A 22,012-nucleotide genomic window follows, 5' to 3' on the forward strand; every position below is an offset into this window, starting at 1 on the left:
ACCAGACCCACGAGGGTGGTCCCAGCATAAGCTGAAGGAGCAGAACAGAAAGTCCAGTTGGAAACGTGCTCTGATACAAATGATTTTTTAACTTAATTTAATTTCAACCCAATTAATTAACATATAGTGTATTATAATTTCAGAGGATGAATTCAGGGATTCACCAGTTGGAGCTAACAGCAGTCCTCGTGACATCATGTGCCCTCCTTCATGCTGGTCCCCTGTTATCCCCTCCCTTGTCCCCTCCCTTGCAGCGACAGTTTGTTTCCTATATATGAGTCTGTATTCCCTGCATCTGTTTTCATCTTATTTGTTTTTCCTTCCCTTCACAGATGTTCATCTGCTTTGCTTCTTTAATTCCACCTATGAATGACACCACACGGTCATTCTCTTTTCTGACTGACCTATTTTACTTAAGATGATCCCTCTACTTCTATCCACGTCATTGCAAATGGCAAAATTTCCTTCTCTTTGATAGCTGAGTGCCATTCCTCTCTCTATGACCATCAACTATTTCCTAATCTCTTTATCCATCATCAGTCAGAGGGCACCGAGGCTCCTCCCACAATGTGACTACTGTGGACACGTCTGCTGTGGACTTTGGGGTGCTGGTGTCCCGAGTCTCACTGCATCTGATCTTCGGAGTGAGCTCCAGGCCATGCACCTGCTGGTCGCAGGGCGGCTCTATTTGTAACTTCCTGAGGGGCCTCCACACTATTTCCAGGGCTGCTGCACCAGCCTGCTGTCCCGCCCACAGTGGAAGAGGGTTGAGTGAGTTTTACAGGACGTGGTAAAAGTCTGGTCCACATTTCATTTCGCTTTTTGGGCTCCAATTCCTTCTCCTTAAGTATTTTTGAGGAACCCGGGTGTTGGGCTCCTTTTCAGTGAGATGTTTCCGAAGCTAACAGGCCCCAGCTGGAGCCTGGAAGGAGGCAGAGGTGGGCCCAGGGATGGGCAGGTGCCTCCTGCACAGCCTCCTGTAGCATCTGAGCATCCCGCAGGGGGCGCCCGAGCCCAGGCACTGTTCAGGGGGCACTCATGCGCAGTAGGCCTCCTCTGCCTCCAGTAACAGGAGCCAGCCTGTGCTGGGGAGACCTGAAGAAGACGGGGGGACATATCCACGCTGATGAGCACAGCCTCCTCAGAGCCTGTGGGGAGTCTTCAGGGGGATATTGCTCAGCGTTCACGCTGACAGAAGTCCCAGTCTCCTCACGACACACGGTGAAGCTTCAGGAAGATGTGGGTCCACATCCACCCTGACAGGAGCCCCTGGACCGCTTCAGGACCTCCCAGGAGGCTTCAGGAAATAGTTGGCCCACACCCACCCTGAGAGGAGCCCCTGGGCTGCCTCAGGACCCACGTGGAGGCTTCAGTAAGATGTGGGCCCGCATCCACACTGACAGGAGCCCCTGGGCCACGTCAGGACATGCGGGGAGGCTTCTGAAACATGTGGCGCTGCGACCACTCTTGCAGGAGCTAATGGGCCCCTCAGGACATAAGTTGAGTCTTCTGGAAGCTGGGGGCCGCATCCACAGTGACAGGAGCCCCGGCCACCTTAGAACCTGCGGTGACGCTTCAGCAGGACGTGGGGCCCTGTCCACACAACCAGACGCTGATGTCCTCAGGACCCCCGGTGTAGACATCGGGAAATATCGGGATGCGTCCATGCAGACAGAAGACCCCAGCCTTGTCAGAGCCTGTGGTGAGGCCTAAGAAAAATGTGGATGCTGAATCCACACTGACAGGAGTCTCTGGCCTCCTAAGGACCCACTGTGAATGATTGGGATGATTTGGGGCCAGGCCATTCTTACAGAGGCCCCCAGCCTCCTCAGGTCTTATGGTGAGGCTGAGGAAATTCTGGGGCCACGTCTAGTCTGAGAGGACCCCCGTCCTCCTCAGGGCCTGCACTTTGGCTTCAGGACACATGGGGCTGCGTCTAGGCTGACAGGAACCCACAGCCTCCTCAGGACTTGCGGTGAGTTTTTAGGGGACATGGGTCATGTCCAGGCTGACAGGAGCCCCCGGCCTCCTGAGAAACTGCTGTGAGGCTTCCAGAGGATGTGAGGAATACTCCACAGTGACAGGAGACCTGGCGTACTCAGGACCCGCTGACTATGACTCTGGAACACGTGGAGCCATGTCCACGCTCACATGAGCCCGGCGTCCTCAGGACCCCCTGGAGGACACTGGAGGTGCCATTGTGGGCCTCGTCCATGTCAGAAGGGACTCCTCAAAACCATAGGGTAAGTGAATGGGTAGAATGAATGGTACGGTCAGGAGAGGGGAGGCAGTTTGTGGTTAGGCCTAGGGGTTAGTCATGTTAGGGGTTAGTCATTATGCTTATGGTTATGGATTAGAGGTTAGGGTGAGGGATAAGGGTAAGGGTAAGTGGTTAGGAGTTACGATGGGGGTATGGGTTAGGGACAGGAGTTAGAGTTAGGGTTAGGGTTTAGACTTTAGTGATTAGGGCAGGAGATTAGGAGTTGGGGTTTGGGTTATGGTTAGAATAAGGTTGGGCTAGATTTGCAGTTAGGGTTACAAGTTAGGGTGTGAGTTAGTGTTAGTGTTTAGGGTTAGGGGTTAGAGTTAAAGGTAGGCTAGGTTTAGGGTTAGGGTGAGGGTTAGGTTTAGGATAGGGGTTAGGGCTAGGGTTAGGTTTAGTGTTTGTTTAGGGGTTAGGGTTAGGGGCAGGTCAGGGTCAGGGTACGGTTTTGGAAAAGGGTAAGAGGGTTAGGCAGTGGGTTAGGGATTAGTTTTAGGGTACAGTTTAGTGTACAGTTTGGGGTATGAGATAGGATTAGTATTAGAGGGTTAGGGTTAGTGTATAGGTTAAGGTTAGGATTAGGATTTGAGTACATTAATATAAGGTTAGGGTTAGAGGTTAAGGTTAGGGTTAGATTTAAGGTAAGGGTCAGAGTTAAGGGTTTAGAATAGGTTTAGGAGTTACCCCCTGAGGGCTGGCAGGAAGGTTCAGTCAATGTGTTTCGGTCTTGGGGTTTGTGTTTGCTTTTTGATTAGTGATAGTTCTTGTTTAAGGATGACCTTAACATTAGGCTTAAGTGTATGGTTAGGGTTATGTCTGTGTATGGTTAGAGTTTGCGTCTTGGCATGTGCCTGCACTGGGAATCCTAGCATCTTGGATAGTTTAGTTTTATGCCCTCTATTTAGGTTTCAGGTTCAAAGATAGCCTGACGCCACCAAGTCAGTGGCCTCCCCAGAGAATTAAAATCCAGGCTTCTGCTGGGGTGAGAAGAGGCATGGCAGGCTTCTCCTGAGCTGAGCTAAGGAGGGGATTTGTGGCTCTAAAGACTGTTTGGATTTTCAGTTGCCTTTCTGATTTTATCTCTTGTGCGCACATGTTTCCTCTATACTACCAATTATTATTTTAAAGTTTTACTTGAATTCCTCTTTGTAAACACAGTATGATATAGTTTCAGGTTTACCACATAGTGATTCAACCCTTGAATACAACGCCTGGTACTGGTCAGAGGTGACCTCCATTATCCCCATCCCCTGATTCCCCATCCCCCCCACCTTCCTCTGGTATTGATTACTTTATTCTCTGTGACTGAGAGTGTGGGTTTTTTTTGTTTGCTTCTCTCATGCCCCCCTCTGCCCCTTTGCCAGTTTGTTTGGTTTCTTAAAATTCACATGTGAATGCAATTGTATGGTAGTTGGTATCTGTCTTTCTCTGAGTTCATTTAGCATAAGTGTCTTCCACTTCTCGAACGTCATTGTAAATGGCTTCATTTCATCCTTCCTGATGACCGAGTGATGTCGCAGTGTGTATATTTACCACATCGTCTCTGCCCATTCATCTGTCGATGGACATCTGGGGTGTATACACAGTTTTGCTATTGTTGAAAATGCTTCTACCAACACTTGGCTGCGTGTTCCTCTTCAAATCTACTAACTGCTTTTGTATCCTCGGGGTAAATACCTAGCTGTGCAATTTTGGAATCGTAGGGTAGCTCTATTTTTAACTTCTTTTAAAAAAAATTTTTTTATGATAGAGGGAGAGGCAGAGACACAGATAGAGGGAGAAGCAGGCTACATGCCCCGGGAGCCCGACGTGGGATTCGATCCCGGGTCTCCAGGATCAGGCCCTGGGCGAAAGGCAGGCGCCAAACCACTGTGCACCCAGGGATCCCCTATTTTTAACTTCTCGAGGACCCTCCAGACTGTTTTCCACAGTGGCTGCACCTTTATTTATGTATTCATGAGAGACACAGAGAGTCAGAGTTATCGGCAGAGGGAAAATGAGGCACCATGTGGGGAGCCTGATGTGGGGCGTGATTCCCCCAGGATCATTACATGAGCCAAAGCAGATGCTAAAACACTGAGGCACCCAGGTGACTTGCTGATTCAATTTCTTTGCTAGTTATGGGTGTGTTCATATTTTCTATTTTTTCTATTTCAGTTTTGCTCGTTTGCACATTTCTAAGGATTTGTCCATTTCTTCCAGGACTCCCAGTTTGTTAGCATATCATCTTTCATAGTATTCCCTTATAATTGTCTAATTTTTCTGGTGTTGATTGTGATCTCTCTTCTCTCATTTGTGATTTTATTTATTTAGGTCTTTTCTCTTTTCTCGTTGATAAGGCTGGCTAAGTCTTGATCCATTTTATTAATTATTTTGAAGAACCAGCTCTTAGTTTCATTATTCCATTCTACTGTTTTGTTTTTTTCTGCATTGTTTATTTCTTCTCTCGTCTGTATTTTTTCCCTTCTTCTGTAGGCTTTAGGCTTTGTTTGCTATTCCTTTTCCAGCCTATTGGGCGTAGGGTTAGGTTGTGTATTGGAGACTTCTTGTTTCTTGAGATAGGCCTGGATCGCTATGTACTTCCCTCTTAGAATTGCCTTTGCAACATCCCAGAGGTTTGGAGAAACGTTTTCATTTTCATTTGTTTTAAATTTGATCTTTAATATCCTGGTTGCTCCATTCATTCTCTAGTAGGATGTTCATAATCTCCACGTATTTTTGGTCTGTCCAATTTTTTTCTTACTGTCGACTTCGAGTTTCATAGAGTCATGGTCTGAAAATGTACAGGGTGTGATATCAACCTTCTTGTACCTGTTGTACCCGTTGAGGGCTGATTTGTGGGCCATGATATGATCTGTTCTGGAGAATGTCCCATGTGCACTTGAAAGGAATGTGTATTCTGCTTTAGGAAGAAATGTTCAGACTATATCTATTGAGTCCCTGTGGTCCAGTGTGTCAAGACTATTGTTCCCCTGTTGATTTTCTGCATAGACGATCGGTCCATTGCCATAAATGGGTACGTTTTAAAATCCCCTGTCATTGTATTATTATCAGTGAGTTCCTGTATGTTTGTTGTTAATTGGTTTCTAGATTTACGTACTCCCATGTTGGCAGCATCAGTATTTAGTTGTTTGAACTTTTTTTTAAAATAAATTTATTTTTTATTGTTCTTCAATTTACCAAACAACAGAATAACACCCAGTGCTCATCCCGGCATCGGACCCCCTCAGTGCCCTTCACCCATTTTCCCGCGCCCGCCGCCCTCCTCCCCTTCCAGCATCCCTTGTTCCTTTTTCAGAGTTAGGAGTCTTTATGTTCTGTGTCCCTTTCTGATATTTCCCACACGTTTCTTCTCCATTCCCTTATATTCCCATTCACTGTTATTTATATTAACTAATTGAATGAGAACATACGTTTGTCCTTCTCCGATTGACTTACTTCACTTAGCATAATACCCTCCAGTTCCATCCACGTAGAAGCAAATGGTGGGTATTTGTTGTTTCTAATGGCTGAGTAATATTCCATTGTATACAAAAACCACATCTTCTTTATCCATTCATCTTTCGATGGACACCATGGCTCCGTCCACAGTTTCGGTATTATGGACATTCTTGCTAAAAACATTGGGGTGCAGGTGTCCCGGCATTTCATTGCATCTGAATATTTTGGGTAAATCCCCAAGAGTGCAATTGCTGGGTCATAGGGCAGGTCTATTTTTAACTCTTTGAGGAACCTCCACACAGTTTTCCAGAGTGGCTGCACCAGATCACATTCCTACCAACAGTGTAAGAGGGTTCCCTTTTCTCCGCATCCTCTCCAAAATTTGTGGTTTCCTGCCTTGTTCATTTTCCCCATGCTCACTGGTGTGAGGTGGTATCTCATTGTAGTTTTGATTTGTATTTCCCTGAGGCAAGTGATGCACAGCATTTTCTCATGTGCATGTTGGCCATGTCTATGTCTTCGTCTGTGAGATTTCTGTTCATGTCTTTTGCCCATTTCATGATTGGATTGTTTGTTTCTTTGGTGTTGATTTTAAGAATTTTTTATAGATCTAGGAAACTAGCCCTTTATCTGATACGTCATTTGCAAATATCTTCTCCCATTCTGTAAGTTGTCTTTTAGTTTTGTTGACTGTATTTATGCTGTGCAAAAGCTTCTTATCTTGATGAAGTAACAATAGTTGATTTTTGCTTTTGTTTCTTTTGCCTTTGTGGATGAATCTTGCAAGAATTTACTGAGGCCGAGTTCAAAAAGGGTGTTGCCTGTGTTCTCCTCTAGGATTTTGATGGACTCTTGTCTCACATTTAGATCTTTCATCCATTTTGAGTTTATCTTTGTGTATGGTGAAAGAGAGTGGTCTAGTTTCATTCTTCTGCATGTGGATGTCCAATTTTACTACCACCATCTATTGAAGAGATTGTCTTTCTTCCAATGCATAGTCTTTCCTCTTTTATCGAATATTAGTTGACCATAAAGTTCAAGGTCCACTTCTGGGTTCTCTATTCTGTTCCATTGATCTATGTGTGTTTTTGTGCCAGTTCCACACTGCCCTGATGACCACAGTTTTGTAGTATAACCTGAAATCTGGCATTGTGTTGCCCCCAGGTATGGTTTTCTTTTTTAAAATCCCCCTGGCTATTCGGGGTCTTTTCTAATTCCACACAAATCTTGAAATAATTTGTTCTAACTCTCCAAAGAAAGTCCATAGTATTTTGATAGGGATTGCATTAAGCGTGTACATTGCCCTGCGTTACACGACATTTTCACAATATTAATTCTGCCAATCCATGAGCATGGTATATATTTCCAACTCTTTGTGTCTTCCTCAATTTCTTTCCGAAGCGTTCTATAGTGTTTATGGTTTCGATCTTTACCTCCTTGGTTAGGTTTATTCCTAGGTATCTTATGCTTTTGGGTGCAATTGTAAATGAGATTGACTCCTTAATTTCTCTTTCTTCAGACTCATTGTTAGTGTATAGAAATGCCATTGATTTCTGGGCATTGATTTTGTATCCTGCAATGCTACCAAATTGCTGTATGAGTTCTAGCAATCTTGGCATGGAGGCTTTTGTGTTTTCTAGGTAGAGTATCATGTCATCGGTGAAGAGGGAGAGTTTGACTACTTTTTGGCCAATTTGAATGCCTTTAATGTCTTTTTTTGTCTGATTGCTGAGACTACGACTTCCAGTACTATTTTGAATAGGAGTGGTGAGAGTGGACATCCTTGTCTTGTTCCTTATCTTAGGGGAAAGGCTTCCAGTGCTTCCCCATTGAGAATGATATTTGTTGTGGGCTTTTCGTAGATGGCTTTTAAGATGTCGAGGAATGTTCCCGATATCCCTATGCTCTGAAGGGTTTCCATCAGCAATGAATGCTCTATTTTGTCAAATGCTTTCTCTGCATCTAATGGGAGGATCATATGCTTCTTGGTTTTTCTCTTGCTGATATGATGAATCACATTGTTTGACGAGTGTTGAATCAGCCTTGTGTCCCTGGGATAAATCCTACTCTTTCATGGTGAATAATTTTCTTAATGTACTGTTGGCTCCTATTGGCTAGTATCTTTTTTTTTTTTTATTCATGAAAGACTGAGAGATAGAGAGAGCCAGAAACAAAGGCAGAGGGAGAAGCAGGCTCCATGCACCGGGAGCCCGATGTGGGACTCGATCCCGGGTCTCCAGAATCGCGCCCTGGGCCAAAGGCAGGCGCCAAACCGCTGCGCCACCCAGGGATCCCTATTGGCTAGTATCTTGTTGAGAATTTTTGCATCCATGTTCATCAGGGCTATTGGTCTGTATTTTCCTTTTTGGTGGGGTCTTTGTCTGGTTTTGAAATTAAGGTGATGCTGGCCTCATGGAACGAATTTGGAAGTACTCCATCTCTTTCTATCTTTCCAAACAGCTTTAGTAGGAGAGGTATGGTTTCTTCTTTAAACGTTTGATAGAATTCCCCTGGGAAGCCATCTGGCCCTGGTCTTTTGTGTCTTGGGAGGTTTTGTATGACTGCTTGAATTTCCTCTCTTCTTATTGGCCTGTTCAGGTTTTCTGTTTCTTCCTGTTCCAGTTTTGGCAGTTTCTGGCTTTCCAGGAATGCGTCCATTCCTTCTAGATTGCTTAATTTATTGGCGTATGGCTGTTCATAATATGTTTTTAAAATCGTTTGTATTTCCTTGGTGTTGGTAGTGATCTCTCCTTTCTCATTCATGATTTTATTAATTTGAATCTTCTCTCTCTTCTTTTTAATAAGTCTGGCTAATGGTTTTTGTATCTTATTCTTTTCAAAGAAGCAACTCCTGGTTTTGTCGATCTGTTCTACAGTTCTTCTGGTCTCGATTTCGTTGAGTTCCGCTCGAATCTTAAATAACTCTCTTTCTCTGCTGGGTGTAGGATTTATCTGCTGTTTTTTTCCCTAGCTAGTTTATGTGTAAGGTTACCTTTGTATTCGAGTTCTTTACAGTTTTTGAATGGAGGCTTCTATTGTGATGTATTTCCCCCGTAGGACTGCTTGTGCTGCATCCCAAAGATTTTGAACAGTTGTATCTTCATTCTCATTAGTTTCCATGAAACATTTTTTAATAAATTAATTTTTTATTTGTGTTCAATTTACCAACATACATAAGAACGCCCAGTGCTCATCCCATCAAGTGCTCCCCTCAGTGTCCATCACCATTCTCCCCACCACCCACCCTCCTACCCTTCTACCACCCCTAGTTCGTTTCCCAGAGTTAGATGTCTTTATGTTCTGTCTCCAATTCTGATATTTCCCACACAATTCTTCTCCCTTCCCTTATATTCCCTTTCACTATTATTTATATTCCCCAAATGAATGAGAACATACACTATTTGTCCTTCTCTGATTGACATACTTCACTCAGTGTAATACCCTCCAGTTTCATCCACGTTGAAGCAAATGGTGGGTATTTGTCGTTTTTAATGGCTGAGTAATATTCCATTGTATACATAAACCACATCATCTTTATGCATTCATCTTTCGATGGACACCAAGCCTCCTTCCACATTTTGGCTATTGTGGACATTGCTGTCATAAACATCAAGGTGCAGGTGTCCCGGCATTTCATTGCATCTCAATCTTTGAGGTAAATCCCCAACTGTGCCATTGCTGGGTCGTAGGGCAGGTCTATTTTTAACTCTTTGAGGAACCTCCACTCAGTTTTCCAGAGTGGCTGCACCAGATCACATTCCCACCAACAGTGTAAGAGGGTTCCCTTTTCTCCGCATCCTCTCCAACATTTGTGGTTTTCTGCCTTGTTAATTTTCACCATGCTCACCAGTGTGAGGTGGTATCTCATTGTGGTTTTGGTTTGTATTTCCCTGATGGCAAGTGATGCAGAGCATTTTCTCATGTGCATGTTGGCCATGTCAATGTCTTCCTCTGTGAGATTTCTCTTCATGCCTTTTGCCCATTTCATGATTGAATAGTTTGTTTCTTTGGTGTTGAGTTTAATAAGTTCTTTATAGATCTTGGAAACTAGCCCTTTATCTCATACGTCATTTGCAAATATCTTCTCCCATTCTGTAAGTTGTCTTTTAGTTTTGTTGACTGTATCCTTTGCTGTGCAAAAGTTTCTTATCTTGATGAAGTAACAGTAGCTCATTTTTGCTTTTGTTTCTTTTACATTCGTGGATGTATCTTGCAAGAAGTTACTGCGGCCAAGTTCAAAAAGGTGTTGCCTGTATTCTCCTCTAGGATTTTGATGGACTCTTGTCTCACATTTAGATCTTTTATCCATTTTGAGTTTATCTTTGTGTATGGTGAAAGAGAGTGGTCTAGTTTCATCCTTCTGCATGTGGATATCCATTTTCCCAGCACCATTTATTTAAGAGACTGTCTTTCTTCCAATTGATAGTCTTTCCTCCTTTATCAAATATGAATTGACCATAAAATTCGGGGTCCACTTCTGGGTTCTCTATTCTGTTCTATTGATCTATGTGTCTACTTTTGTGCCAGTACCACACTGTCTTGGTGAACACAGCTTTGTTGTACGACCTGAAATCTGGCATTGTGATGCCCCCAGATATGGTTTTCTTTTTAAAATCCCCTTGGGTATTCGGGGTCTTTTCTGTTTCCACACAAATCTTAAAATAAATTGTTCTAACTCCCTGAAGAAATTTCATGGTACTTTGATAGGGATTGCATTAAATGTGAACATGGCCTGGGTAACATTGACATTTTCACAATATTAATTCTGTCAATCCATGAGCATGGAATATTTTTCCATCTCTTGGTGTCTTCCTCAATTTCTTTCAGAAGTTCTATAGTTTTTAGGGTATAGATCATTTACCTCCTTGGTTAGGTTTATTCCTAGGTATCTTATTCTTTTCGGTGCAATTGTAAATGAGATTGACTCCTTAGTTTCTCTTTCTTCAGTCTCATTGTTATTGTATAGAAATGCCATTGATTTATGGGCATTGATTTTGTATCCTGCAACGCTACGAAATTGCTGTATGAGTTCTAGCAATCCTGGGGGGAGGGTTTTGTGTTTTCTAGGTAGAGTATCATGTCGTCGGTGAAGAGGGAGAGTTTGACTACTTTTTGGCCAACTTGAATGCCTTTAATGTCTTTTTGTTGTCTGATTGCTGAGGCTAGGACTTCCAGTACTATGTTGAATAGGAGTGGTGAGAGTGGACATCCCTGTCTTGTTCCTGATCTTAGGGGAAAGGCTCCAAGTCCTGCCCATTGAGAATGATATTTGCTGTGGACTTTTCCTAGAAGGCTTTTAAGATGTCGAGGATTATTCCCTCTATCCCTACGCTCTGAAGTGTTTTGATCAGGAATGGATGCCCTATTTTGTCAAATGCTTTCTCTGCATCTAATGAGAGGATCATATGTTTCTTGGTTTTTCTCCTGCTGATATGATGAATCACATTGATTGTTTTACGAGTGTTGAACCAGCCTTATGTCCCAGGGATAAGTCCTACTTGGTCATGGTGAATAATTTTCTTAATGTATTGTTGGATCCTATTGGCTAGTATCTTGTTGAGAATTTTTGCATCCATGTTCATCAGGGCTATTGGTCTGTATTCTCCTTTTTGGTGGGGTCTTTGTCTGGTTTTGGAGTTAAGGTGATTCTGGCTTCATAGAACTAATTTGGAAGGACTCCATCTCTTTCTATTTTCCAAACAGCTTTAGTAGGAGAGGTATGGTTTCTTCTTTAAACGTTTGATAGAATTCCCCTGGGAAGCCATCTGGCCCTGGACTTTTGTGTCTTGGGAGGTTTTGTATGACTGCTTGAATTTCCTCTCTTCTTATTGGTCTGTTCAGGTTTTCTATGTCTTCCTGTTCCAGTTTGGTAGTTTGTGGCTTTCCGGGAATGCGTCCATTTCTTCTAGATTGCCTAATTTATTTCCGTATAGCTGTTCATAATATGTTTTTAAAATCGTTTGTATTTTCTTGGTGTTGGTAGTGATCTCTCCTTTCTCATTCATGATTTTATTAATTTGAGTCTTCTCTCTCTTCTTTTAAATAAGACTGGCTAATGTTTTATGTATGGTATTAATTCTTTCATAGAACCAACTCCTGGTTTTGTTGATCTGTTCCACATTTCTTCTGGTCTCGATTTCCTTTGAGATCTGCTCGAATTTTAATTAACTCTCTTATTCTTTTGGCTGTAGGATCTACTGCTGTTTTTTTCTCTAGCTGCTTTATGAGTAAGGTTAGCTTTTGTATTTCCATTCTTTCCAGTTTTTGAATGGATGCTTGTATTGTGATGTATTTCCCCCTTAGGACTGCTTGTGCTGCATCCCAAAGATTTTTAACGGTTGTATCTTCATTCTCATTAGTTTCCATGAAACTTTTTAATTGTTGCTCAATTTCCTGGTTGACCCTTTCTTCTTTTAGTAGGATGGTCCTTAACCTCCACGTGTTTGAAGTCCTTCCAAACTTCTTGTTGTGATTTAGTTCTAATTTCAAGGCATATGGTCTGAGAATATGCAGGGGACGATCTGAATCTTTTGGTATCGGTTTAGATGTGATTTGTGACCCAGTATGTGGTCGATTCTGGAGAAAGTTTCATGTGCACTTGAAAAGAACGTTTATTCAATAGTTCAGTTTGGATGTAAAGTTCTATAGATTTCTGTGAAATCTATCTGCTCCAGTGTATCATTTAAAGCTCTCGTTTCTTTGGAGATGTTGTGCTTAGAAGACCTACCGAGGGTAGAAATAGCTAGATTGAAGTCACCAAGTATAAGATAATAATTATCTAAGTATTTCTTCACTTTCATTATTAATTGGTTTAAATATTTGGCAGCTCCCACATTCGGGGCATTTATATTGAGGATTGTTAAGTCGTCTTGTTGGATAGATCCTTTAAGTATGATTTAGTGTCCGTCTTCATCTCTCACTACAATCTTCGGGGTAAATTTTAGTTTACCTGATATAAGGATGGCTACCCCTGCTTTCTTTTGAGGACCATTTGAATGGTAAATGTTTCGCCAACCCATTATTCTCAGATTGTACGTGTCCTTCTGTCTAATATGAGTCTCTTCTATACAGCCCGGTCGCTGTGGAGACATCTGCTGTTACCCTAATGCTCCTCCCCATAAAGGTCAGGATTTTCTTGTCTCTTGCTGCTTTAAGGATCTTCTCTTTATCTTTGGAATTTGCAAGCTTCACTATTAAATGTCGAGGTGTTGGACAGGTTTTATTGATTTCGGGGGAGATCTCCTATTTCCTGGATCTGAATGCCTGTTTCCCTTCACAGATTAGGAAAATTTTCAGCTATGATTTGTACCAATACATATTCTGGCCCTCTGTCCATTTCGGCACCCTTGGGAACCCAAATTTCACGTAGGTTTTTCTTTCTCAGGCTGTCGTTTTTTTCCCTTAATCTGTCTCCTGGTCTTTTAGTTGTTTGTCTCTGTTTTCCTCAGTTTCCCTCTTTGCCATCAACTTGTCTTCTATGTAACTCACTCGTTCTTCCACCTCATTAACCCTGGTCATTAGGACTTCTAGTTTGGATTGCATCTCATTCAATTGATTTTAATTTCGGCCTGATTGGATCTAAATTCTGCAGTCATGAAGTCTCTTGAGTCCTTTATGTTTTTTTTCTAGAGCCACCAGTAGCTGTATAATAGTGCTTCTGAATTGTTGTTCTGACATTGAATTGTAATCCAGATTTGTAACTCTGTAGGAGAGCGGACTGTTTTTTTCTTTTTAAGTGATGTTTTCCTTCTAGTCACTTTGCTCAGTGCAGAGGGTCCAAAAAGAAGTTGTATTGGGAAAAGGAGAAAAAGAGAGGAGAGAAAGAAGAAAAGAGAAGAGGAAAAGAAAAGGGAAAAGGAGGAAAAAAGCAAAAAAGAGAATAAAATGAGAAAGAAAAAGAAAGGGGAGGAAATGGTGGGTAAGCAATCAGAAATAAAAAAAAACACGGGGGAGTATCTTCTGATTCTGTATACTTTAAGTCCCTTGACTTCCCCTGGAACTTGTCTGTTTAGTTGGTATTGTGTGGGAGGGTCATATTGTGCTGATTTTCAGGTGTTATCCCTTGGGGGAGCTCCTCTCTCCCTGCCTGGTGAAGCGCTCAGTGGGGCTTGTTTACCCCGTGACACCCAAGGAGGAACAACCCCAGTGGCAGCGGCCATATCTGAAAACTTGTATTCAGCCCCCGCCATAACTCCACTGCAGTCCATCTGCGGGGCCTGGAACCTCCGGTGTGGGGCTGTTGATCTGCTCAGCTCTGGGCAGGTGCGTCCTTGCTGTTCTGCGCCCTCCAGGCCTCTGCCTGTCCCGGGGGAGGCCGAATCCTGGGCTGTGTCCCGGGGCCCCGTGCTCTGGGGCCTTTGCTGTTGGATTCTCGCTCCCGGCTGTGCAGCCGCCTCACCACAAAGCCGCCGCCCCAGCCCTTATGAGCTGCTCCTGGAGCCATGAGCCCCCTCCACACGGAGCCTCTTCCTCTGCCCTAGGCACCGCCGCCTAGCTGCTCCCAGGGACCCGCAGCCCACTCCACAGAGAGCCACCGCCCGAGCCCCTCAGAGCTGCTCCTGGGTCATGCATGTGCCCTGCAGCCCTTCAGGAGCGCGATGCACTCTCTTGGGAGTGCAGGTGTCTGTTAGTGTTCCATGGAGCCCGAGGGTATCCCCGCCCTCCTGGAGTCCTGCTCTGAATCCCTGCAGGCCCATTCCACCCTGGAAGATTGGTGAAGTTCCTGATTCTCTGGGACAGAGCTCTCCTGACCCGGGGGCACTCGGCCCGGCCTTAGCTCGGCTCCTCATGGGGCCCATCCCCCTTGGATGCCTTTTGTTTCTTTATTTCTTTTTCCCATCTTCCTACCTTGATAGTTGCACAAACTTTTTTCACTGTAGCATTAGATCTGGTCTCTGTTTAAATCTCAGGCCGAATTCGTAGATTTTCAGGATGACGTGAAGGTTATCTAGGTAATTTGGTAGGGATAGGTGACTTGGGGACCCTACTCTTCCGCCATCTTGCCTCTCCTCCTGTATGTTGCCTTTTAGCGTTGGTTGTTTCCTTCACTTTGCAGAAGCTTTTCGATTTGATGAAGTCCCAATAGGATGTTTGCTTTTGTTTCCCTCACCTCAGAGGCATATCTAGAAAGAACATCCAATGGCCAATGTCAAAGATGTTGCTGCCTATCTTTTCTTCTTTGTATGGTTTCAGGTCTCACATTTAGGTCTTTCATCCATTTTGAATTTATTTTTTATATATATGGTGTAAGAAAGTGGTCCAGTTTCATTCTTCTGCATGTGGCTGCCTGGTTTTCCAAACACCATTTGTTCTTATCCTGGGGTCAGGGTTAGGGTTTGTTGAAGAGACTGTCTTTGTGCCATTGGATATTCCTTCCTGCCTTGTTGTCCATTTTTGGAAAATAGATACATGTTTGTATCTTGTTTTAGCTTTCCATTCTGTTCTATTGATCTAAGTGTCTCCTGTTAGGAGATCCCTGATTGCTGATTCAATTTCTTTGCTGGTTAGCTGTCTGTTCAAATTTCTTATTTCTTCATTTTTCATTTCTGTGTGTGTATATATATATATATATATATATATATGTATATCTAGGAATTGATCAATTTCTTCCAGGTTCTAGGTTTCTGGCATAGAATTTTTCGTCATATTCTCTTATTATCATTTGTATTTCTGTAGTGTTGATTGTTATTTCTCTTTTCTCATTTGTGATTTTATTTGGGTCCTTTCTCATCTTTTTATCTTTTGTCTTTTTTAAAGATTTTATTTATGTATTCATGAGAGACACAGAGAGGCAGAGGTATAGTCAGAGGGAAAATGAGGCTCCATGCAGGGAGCCTGATGTGGGACATGATTCCCCAGGACCCCGGGATCATGACCTTAGCCAAAGCACATGCTCATCATGCCCCCCCCTCCGTAGGATGCTTCCTGCCCCTCTGTGCTCCTTTTTGGAACCCAGCAGGCACATCTCCGTGCCTCCAGCACCTCTGCAATTATACCTTATAGCGTCTTCCATGTATCCTATTGGGGACCACACCGTCGTGTATGTAAGCATCCACCTGCTGTTTGACAACATTGGGGGATTCCGACTTTTGTTCGTTTTGGGGTGTGTGTGTCTATTACATGCAGCTATCATGTGCAGCTATCTGATCCTCTGGCTGGGTAACCCAAACACCGATATGGTTGGCACAACATCTTTTCTGGTGCTGGCGCTGGGCGGCTTGCTGGGCTCTCCTGGCTGACCCAAGGCTCGCTCGTGCAGTGACTTCCCACTGGAGGGTCAGGTGAGCTGGAAGGTCTGGCTCCGCCACATTCCTATGTCCGGCAGTGGGTCCCACTGTGCCCCGGCTGCTTCTCTTCTCCCCGATGCCTCTCCAGCAGGGAGCCAGACCACGGGGCCACCCTAGGGGGATCTCAGAGGAGCCGGGTGCACATTACGGGGAGCCATGGAGCTGGAGTAGGGGTGGTGATGGGGCTGTGGTTCCTCGGTACCCTGTGCTACCTGGCCTTGTGGCGAGCCCCATGCTCACCCAACCCCTACTCACTAGGGCGAGGAGGGTGCCTTCTACATGCTGGTGTGAGAGATCCAACACCACAAGGTGTGCACAGTGAGTCCACCTGGTGAGGGTGGCCCAGGTGCGTGAGCTGCAAGTGTGGGACCCAGGAAATTTAACAAAAATCCCCTACCCCTGGACAAGCAGAGCAGGACTGATTCTATTTAGTGCTACACCCGCCACCACCCCTTTGACCCCCACATGACCTGCTTATGTCTTAAGGCGCTGCCCCAACCCAGTCAAGCCACTCGGCACACCCTAATCAGAAATCTGCTCATAAGAATGTAACCCTGCTTTGTGCCCACCAAAACTGCGGGCCGTTTCTGACCAAAGTAATATGCCAGGTCAAGTGGATCCCATAAGGTAAGGTGGATTTCAATCGGCCACCTGCATGTGGACCGACATGACTGTGCAACTTTCTGTGTATCCCAAGGGCCACTGGCCCCTATAAAGCTGCTACGCCTCTTAGTCTCAGGGTCTAAATCCCTGCTCCGCTGTGTCAGGTGCACTTTGACTCAAGCTCCAGCTTGTAAAGATATCCTCGGGAGTTTTCATCGGTGTCGGCTCATCGGTGGTTTCTTGTATTTGCAATCTTGGGCACAACACAAGGGCCTGCTGTCCTGACATCCCTTCCTGGGTCCCACTGACCGCCTCCCAGGCCCTCTGTTCCCCAGGCACACAGGCACAGAGATGGGGGGATGGCAGGAAGTGCCCCAGAAACCAGCCAGCCCCAGGCCCCTTGACAGAGGGAGAACAGACCTCCCAGGTCGCTTTACACAGACCCTGGTGACCTGAGGCTCCCTGGCTGTCACTCTGTCCCAGGCCCTCCTGGCCCATGGGGCACAGGCTGAGTCCCAGTATAGTCTGTGGGGTCATGACCCTGGTGTCTGGCCGCCCCTGGAAGGCACGTGGGTACGTCAACTGTGTGTGCCTTGCAGTGCCCAAGCAGGGGCTATTTGGGGCCTGGTTGTTGCCCCCTCCTCCTCTCTGTGGGTCTCTCCATGCCCCGTGCACAGAGTTCTGGGAGACACAGAAACAGGCTGGCTGTGCATTTTCACATCACAACACTTTATTGATATTCTACAGCAAATGGGCTCAGAGCTCAGGGTGCACGCCTTCCCCTGGGGAAGGAGACCATTCTGTCCTTTAGGAGAGGGCAAGAATCACATGGGTGGCGATGCGAGTGCTGGAGTCCCCCACCTGGGAGCATGTGTGGACTCCGGGTGGGGGCATGTATCCTGAGGTTTCAGCCTTAGAGATGGTTCTGAGGACAGCAGAGCTGACCTTGACCTGTAGCTCATGGGTTCCTAGCTGGGTCCCTGCAGGGCAGCTGGACCCTAGCCTCGGGGCCCCTGGGGCCCCAGCAACTGCAAGAACCTGCCTCCTGGTGTGGGTGTGGGTGGGGCCCACCAGCCTACCTCTGCTCTCCCCAACCTTTGGTGTCCCGGGATCCCCAGGGCTGCTCTAGTTCAGTGACCTGGATCTGTGGGGCACGCCAAGGGCCCAGGAGGCCACATAAAGCTGTGAGAGGGCTCGTTCAGCATGGGGCCAGAATCCAGGCCTGGACAGGGCTATGGGGGGCTGGATCCCATTAGTCTTTTTGTTGGGCCTGGGGCGGGGGCTCAAATCACACCCACCCTCACAGAGCCCGGGGCCAGGCCAGTCCTGATCCCCCTGGGTTAGGGGCTGGTGTCCTGTGCAGGGTGTGCTGCCCTCCAGGACGGCCAGTGGGCAGAGGCAGGGCACAGTGCTTCCTCTGCACCACTCACCTGCACAAACCCTGTCTGGGGCTCCCTGTCTTCCCTCCTCCCTGCAACTCCTGGGTACTCTATGGGACACACAGGCTTCTGAAGAGAGTAGGGTATCCAGAGAAACCCTGGGAGGCTGAGCATATCCCACAGGGTGCACCTGCACCGGGTCCTAGCTGGGTGCTGATGGTGTGGGGGTGGATGGTGTGGGGGCAGGGGTATGATGGTGGTGGAGTGTGGGGGATGGTGTAGGGGGGATGGTGTTGCGGTATAGAGTGGGTGGGGATTATGTGGGGCTGTGTGGGTTGAGGGGGATGGTGTAGGTGGGATGCCATTGAGGATGATGATGTAGGTGGATGGAGTGGCAGTGGGGAATGAGGGAGATGTCGTGGGGGGCCTGCGGACACAGGGCATCCCCTTCCTCTAGATGCACAAGGAGTAGTCTACACTTAAAGGAGACTCCAGTCTGGGGTTTGCTTTGACACCAGCCCCTGGGGTCAGGTGTGGTCAGTGAACGGCCCTGGCTAGACCAGGGCATTATCTGGGGTTCATCATACTATATGTGTTTTCAAATTGCAAATTGTCTCAAATAAAATGCATAGAACTTAGAAACATGTAAAGCACCGAGAGTGGGTGTCACTCTGACCCGTTCGACCGTCATGGGATAGAAGTGTGTCCTGCTCCCGCCGTGGCCATTCTGCCTGGCACCCAGGTTCGGTTCCTTCCCCCCATGTCCCCACCCCATCCCCTGCTTCTCAGGGGGTCGTCCCTCACCCCTTTGGGGTTCAGCTCCCATGGCAACCCCTGGAGGCCCCATCCTGGTGGCCTCCTCATCCCCGAGGCCCTGGGTGTCGGGGCACAGAGGTCATCCCCAACACCCTACCATGGAGCGATGTGTTGTTGGCTGCTGTTCTGACCCCCGCCTCAGAAGACCCGTTTTCCCTACCCGGAATGCCCCGGTTCTCCCCTGGGTCCTGATCCCCCCTGGACCCTCAACCTCACCCTACCCCGTAGTAGTTCCAAAATATGATGTGACTGCTGAACGTCCTGTTGACGTCCAGGTCCACCTGCGTGATGTCCCTGGAGGAGACCAGTGCCTCCTCCTTCGTTTCCTGTGGGAAAACCGGGTGGAGGAGCTGGCATCAGGGACACAGACCCCGACCTGTCACCAGGTGCTCTCCTGGGCAGGGAGCCCTGGGGCCACCATGGTAGTGTGTCCTGCCAAAACCTCCTTCCTTCCCCTGGGAGGCTGGGGAGGGCGGGAGTGCCCACCGTGCCTGTGGAACTGTGTGAGAGCCTGTGCTGAGCTGTTGTGGGAAAGGACGTGACTGAGGGTCAGCATGGGTGGGAGGGGACAGGGGGTCAGTCCAGGTGGGGAGGGGTCATGGGGGTGTTGTGCCCAAGATGGCGAATCCAAGAAACCACTAAGGAGCCGACACCGATGCAAACACACGAGGGTTGTTTTACAAACTCGAGCATGGGTTCAAGTATACACCACACAGTGGAACAGGGACTTGGACCCTGAAGAGGGTTTTAGATTAGATTTAAGGGCTGGTCTTGGGGAACTCCAGAAGGGCTGGAGGAATTCCTCAAGTTCTGTTTACATTTTGATATGCGGCCTTCAAGGGCATTGAGCTCTCTTCTCATTCTAAAACTTTTTTTAAATTTTTATTTATTTATGATAGTCACAGAGAGAGAGAGAGAGAGGCAGAGACATAGGCAGAGGGAGAAGCAGGCTCCATGCAGCGGGAGTAGTCCCGGGTCTCCCGGATCCCGCCCTGGGCCAAAGGCAGGTGCCAAACCGCTGGGTCACCCAGGGATCCCTCTCTTCTCATTCTAATTGGGGTTTCCAGCTCTTTGCTTAGGCTCAGTTTTTATTCTATTGTGGGGCTTTCTAAGACATTAAGCTGTAAACTTTGTTTTTTTACAGTAACTGAAGTAATGCAAATTTCAGCTCTTCTTCACAGGGGCCTGGGATTGCTGGACTTGTTCTAATACTGAACTGAAAGTAGAATGGCCATAAAGTTCTCGGCCTCCACGCAACCCGTCCCGTCCTATCTAGCTCATGCCGCTCTCCCTGGAGCTCCTAAGAGAGAAATTGCAAATGAACTCAGCGTGGCTACCTGTGTTGGGGGACAAGCCCAGGGATTTGAGATCAGGAAGACATGGGGCATTGGCGTCCCAGCTGTGCAGCAGGATTCCATGCTGCAGATTCTTATTCCCTAAGGCTATCTTGACAACTGACTTTGTACATAGAAAAGTTCTCCTTTGTCTTTAAAAGTGCAGGAGCGAGTTAAAGCATTTTTCTCTCCCCATCTGATTGCTCAGATTCCACTCTGAGACATATTTCCTGTTTCCAGGATAATTTACTATCCATAATACTATGGTTAAAATATTCTGACACAAGTAATTCAAAGGGATGAGGGTTTCTCATCTCTTTCTTCACAGCTCAGTCACTCATAAGGAAATGCATCTTTATGGATTTGGAAATAATTGAGAGACATTAATACCAATGGTCCTATTATTATGTGAAGGATTCTTCCCAGAGATTCTTCCCGTTTCAACTGACACTGAAACACTATGAACACTTTTGGAAGTCAAATGTCAAGGAAATAAATGTTATGCATTGCTAATTTTAAATGCACTTGCAATATGGTGTCTATTATAATAGAAGTATTTTTATCTGATTTTTGCTATTTATTATCCTTTACTGCTTTTCAGGTTGAGAAGGCATTATGCGTGTTCATAAGTGTTTTTCTTTCCTTCTGATATAAAATTCTTACTTTGTTCCCATCGAAGGAACTTTTTAAGAATAAGGCAAAAGATAATTCAACGATTCTTAAAATGTCTTCACACTGGAGCCTGATTCATTTAAGTCAATTTTCAAATTAAATCTTATTTCTTAGAAAGAAAACAAAGATTTATAGGGAAATTGAGAAGATAGTACAGAGAATTCTCATGCACTTGCATCAATTTCTCCAATTATTGATATCTTATATCAGTACGGTACAAATATTAGCTAATGAATCAATATTAAAATTTTCGCAATAACCAAAGACCATACTTTATTCAGATTTCCTTATTTTTTTCTAAATCACCATCCCTCATACCACACTCCATTTGTCCTCATGTTTTCTTAGGCTCTGGATTGTGACAGTCTTTCAGCCTTTCCTTGTTGTTGTTGAACTGGAACACTTTGAGAAGTAGAGTATTTTGTAAAATTTTCCTCAGTTGGGACATGTCTGTTGTTTATCTCATGATTGAACTGTTTTTGTGGATTATATACAGAGATATACTGCCATTTTCATTATATCATATAAAGGATAGATAGAATCAACATGATTTATCAGTCTTGGTATCGATCTGTTCATCTTTCTGAGGTAGTGTTTGTCAGGTTTCTCTGTAGTAAAGTGATTCTTTATTATTCTATTATTATTATTATTATATTATCATTATTATTTTAAGTTTTTCATATTATATTTTGTAGAAGGAAGTTACTATGTGTATTGCACACACAAGATTGGGAAGCTATGCTCAGGAACTTGAGGGTAGAATGTATGCCCATATCGTTTGAAAATCTTCTACATGGGAGATTTCTCTTCCCTCTGGGTTTGTCTGTTTATTTTTCAAAGATGCTATTTATTTATTTGAGAGAGAGAGGAGTGAAAAACCTGTGCTAGAGGGGCAGAGGGTGAGGGAGAAGCCGGTTCCCTGCTGAACAGGGAGCCTTCCTTGGGACCTGGATCATGATCTGACCCTAAGGCAGAAGCTTAACTAACTGAGCCACACAGGTGCCACTCTTTCTTTCTTTCTTTCTTTCTTTCTTTCTTTCTTTCTTTCTTTCTTCTTTCTTTCTTTTTACTTAATAATAAATTTACTTTTTATTGGTGTTCAATTTGCCAACATACAGAATAACAACCAGTGCTCATCGTGTCAAGTGCCCCCCTCAGTGCCCGTCACACATTCACCCCCACCCCCGTCCTCCTCCCCTTACATCATTCCTAGTTCGT

This window comes from Canis lupus, chromosome 35, assembly GCF_048164855.1.
Source record: "Canis lupus baileyi chromosome 35, mCanLup2.hap1, whole genome shotgun sequence".
Classification (NCBI taxonomy): Eukaryota; Metazoa; Chordata; class Mammalia; order Carnivora; family Canidae; genus Canis; species Canis lupus.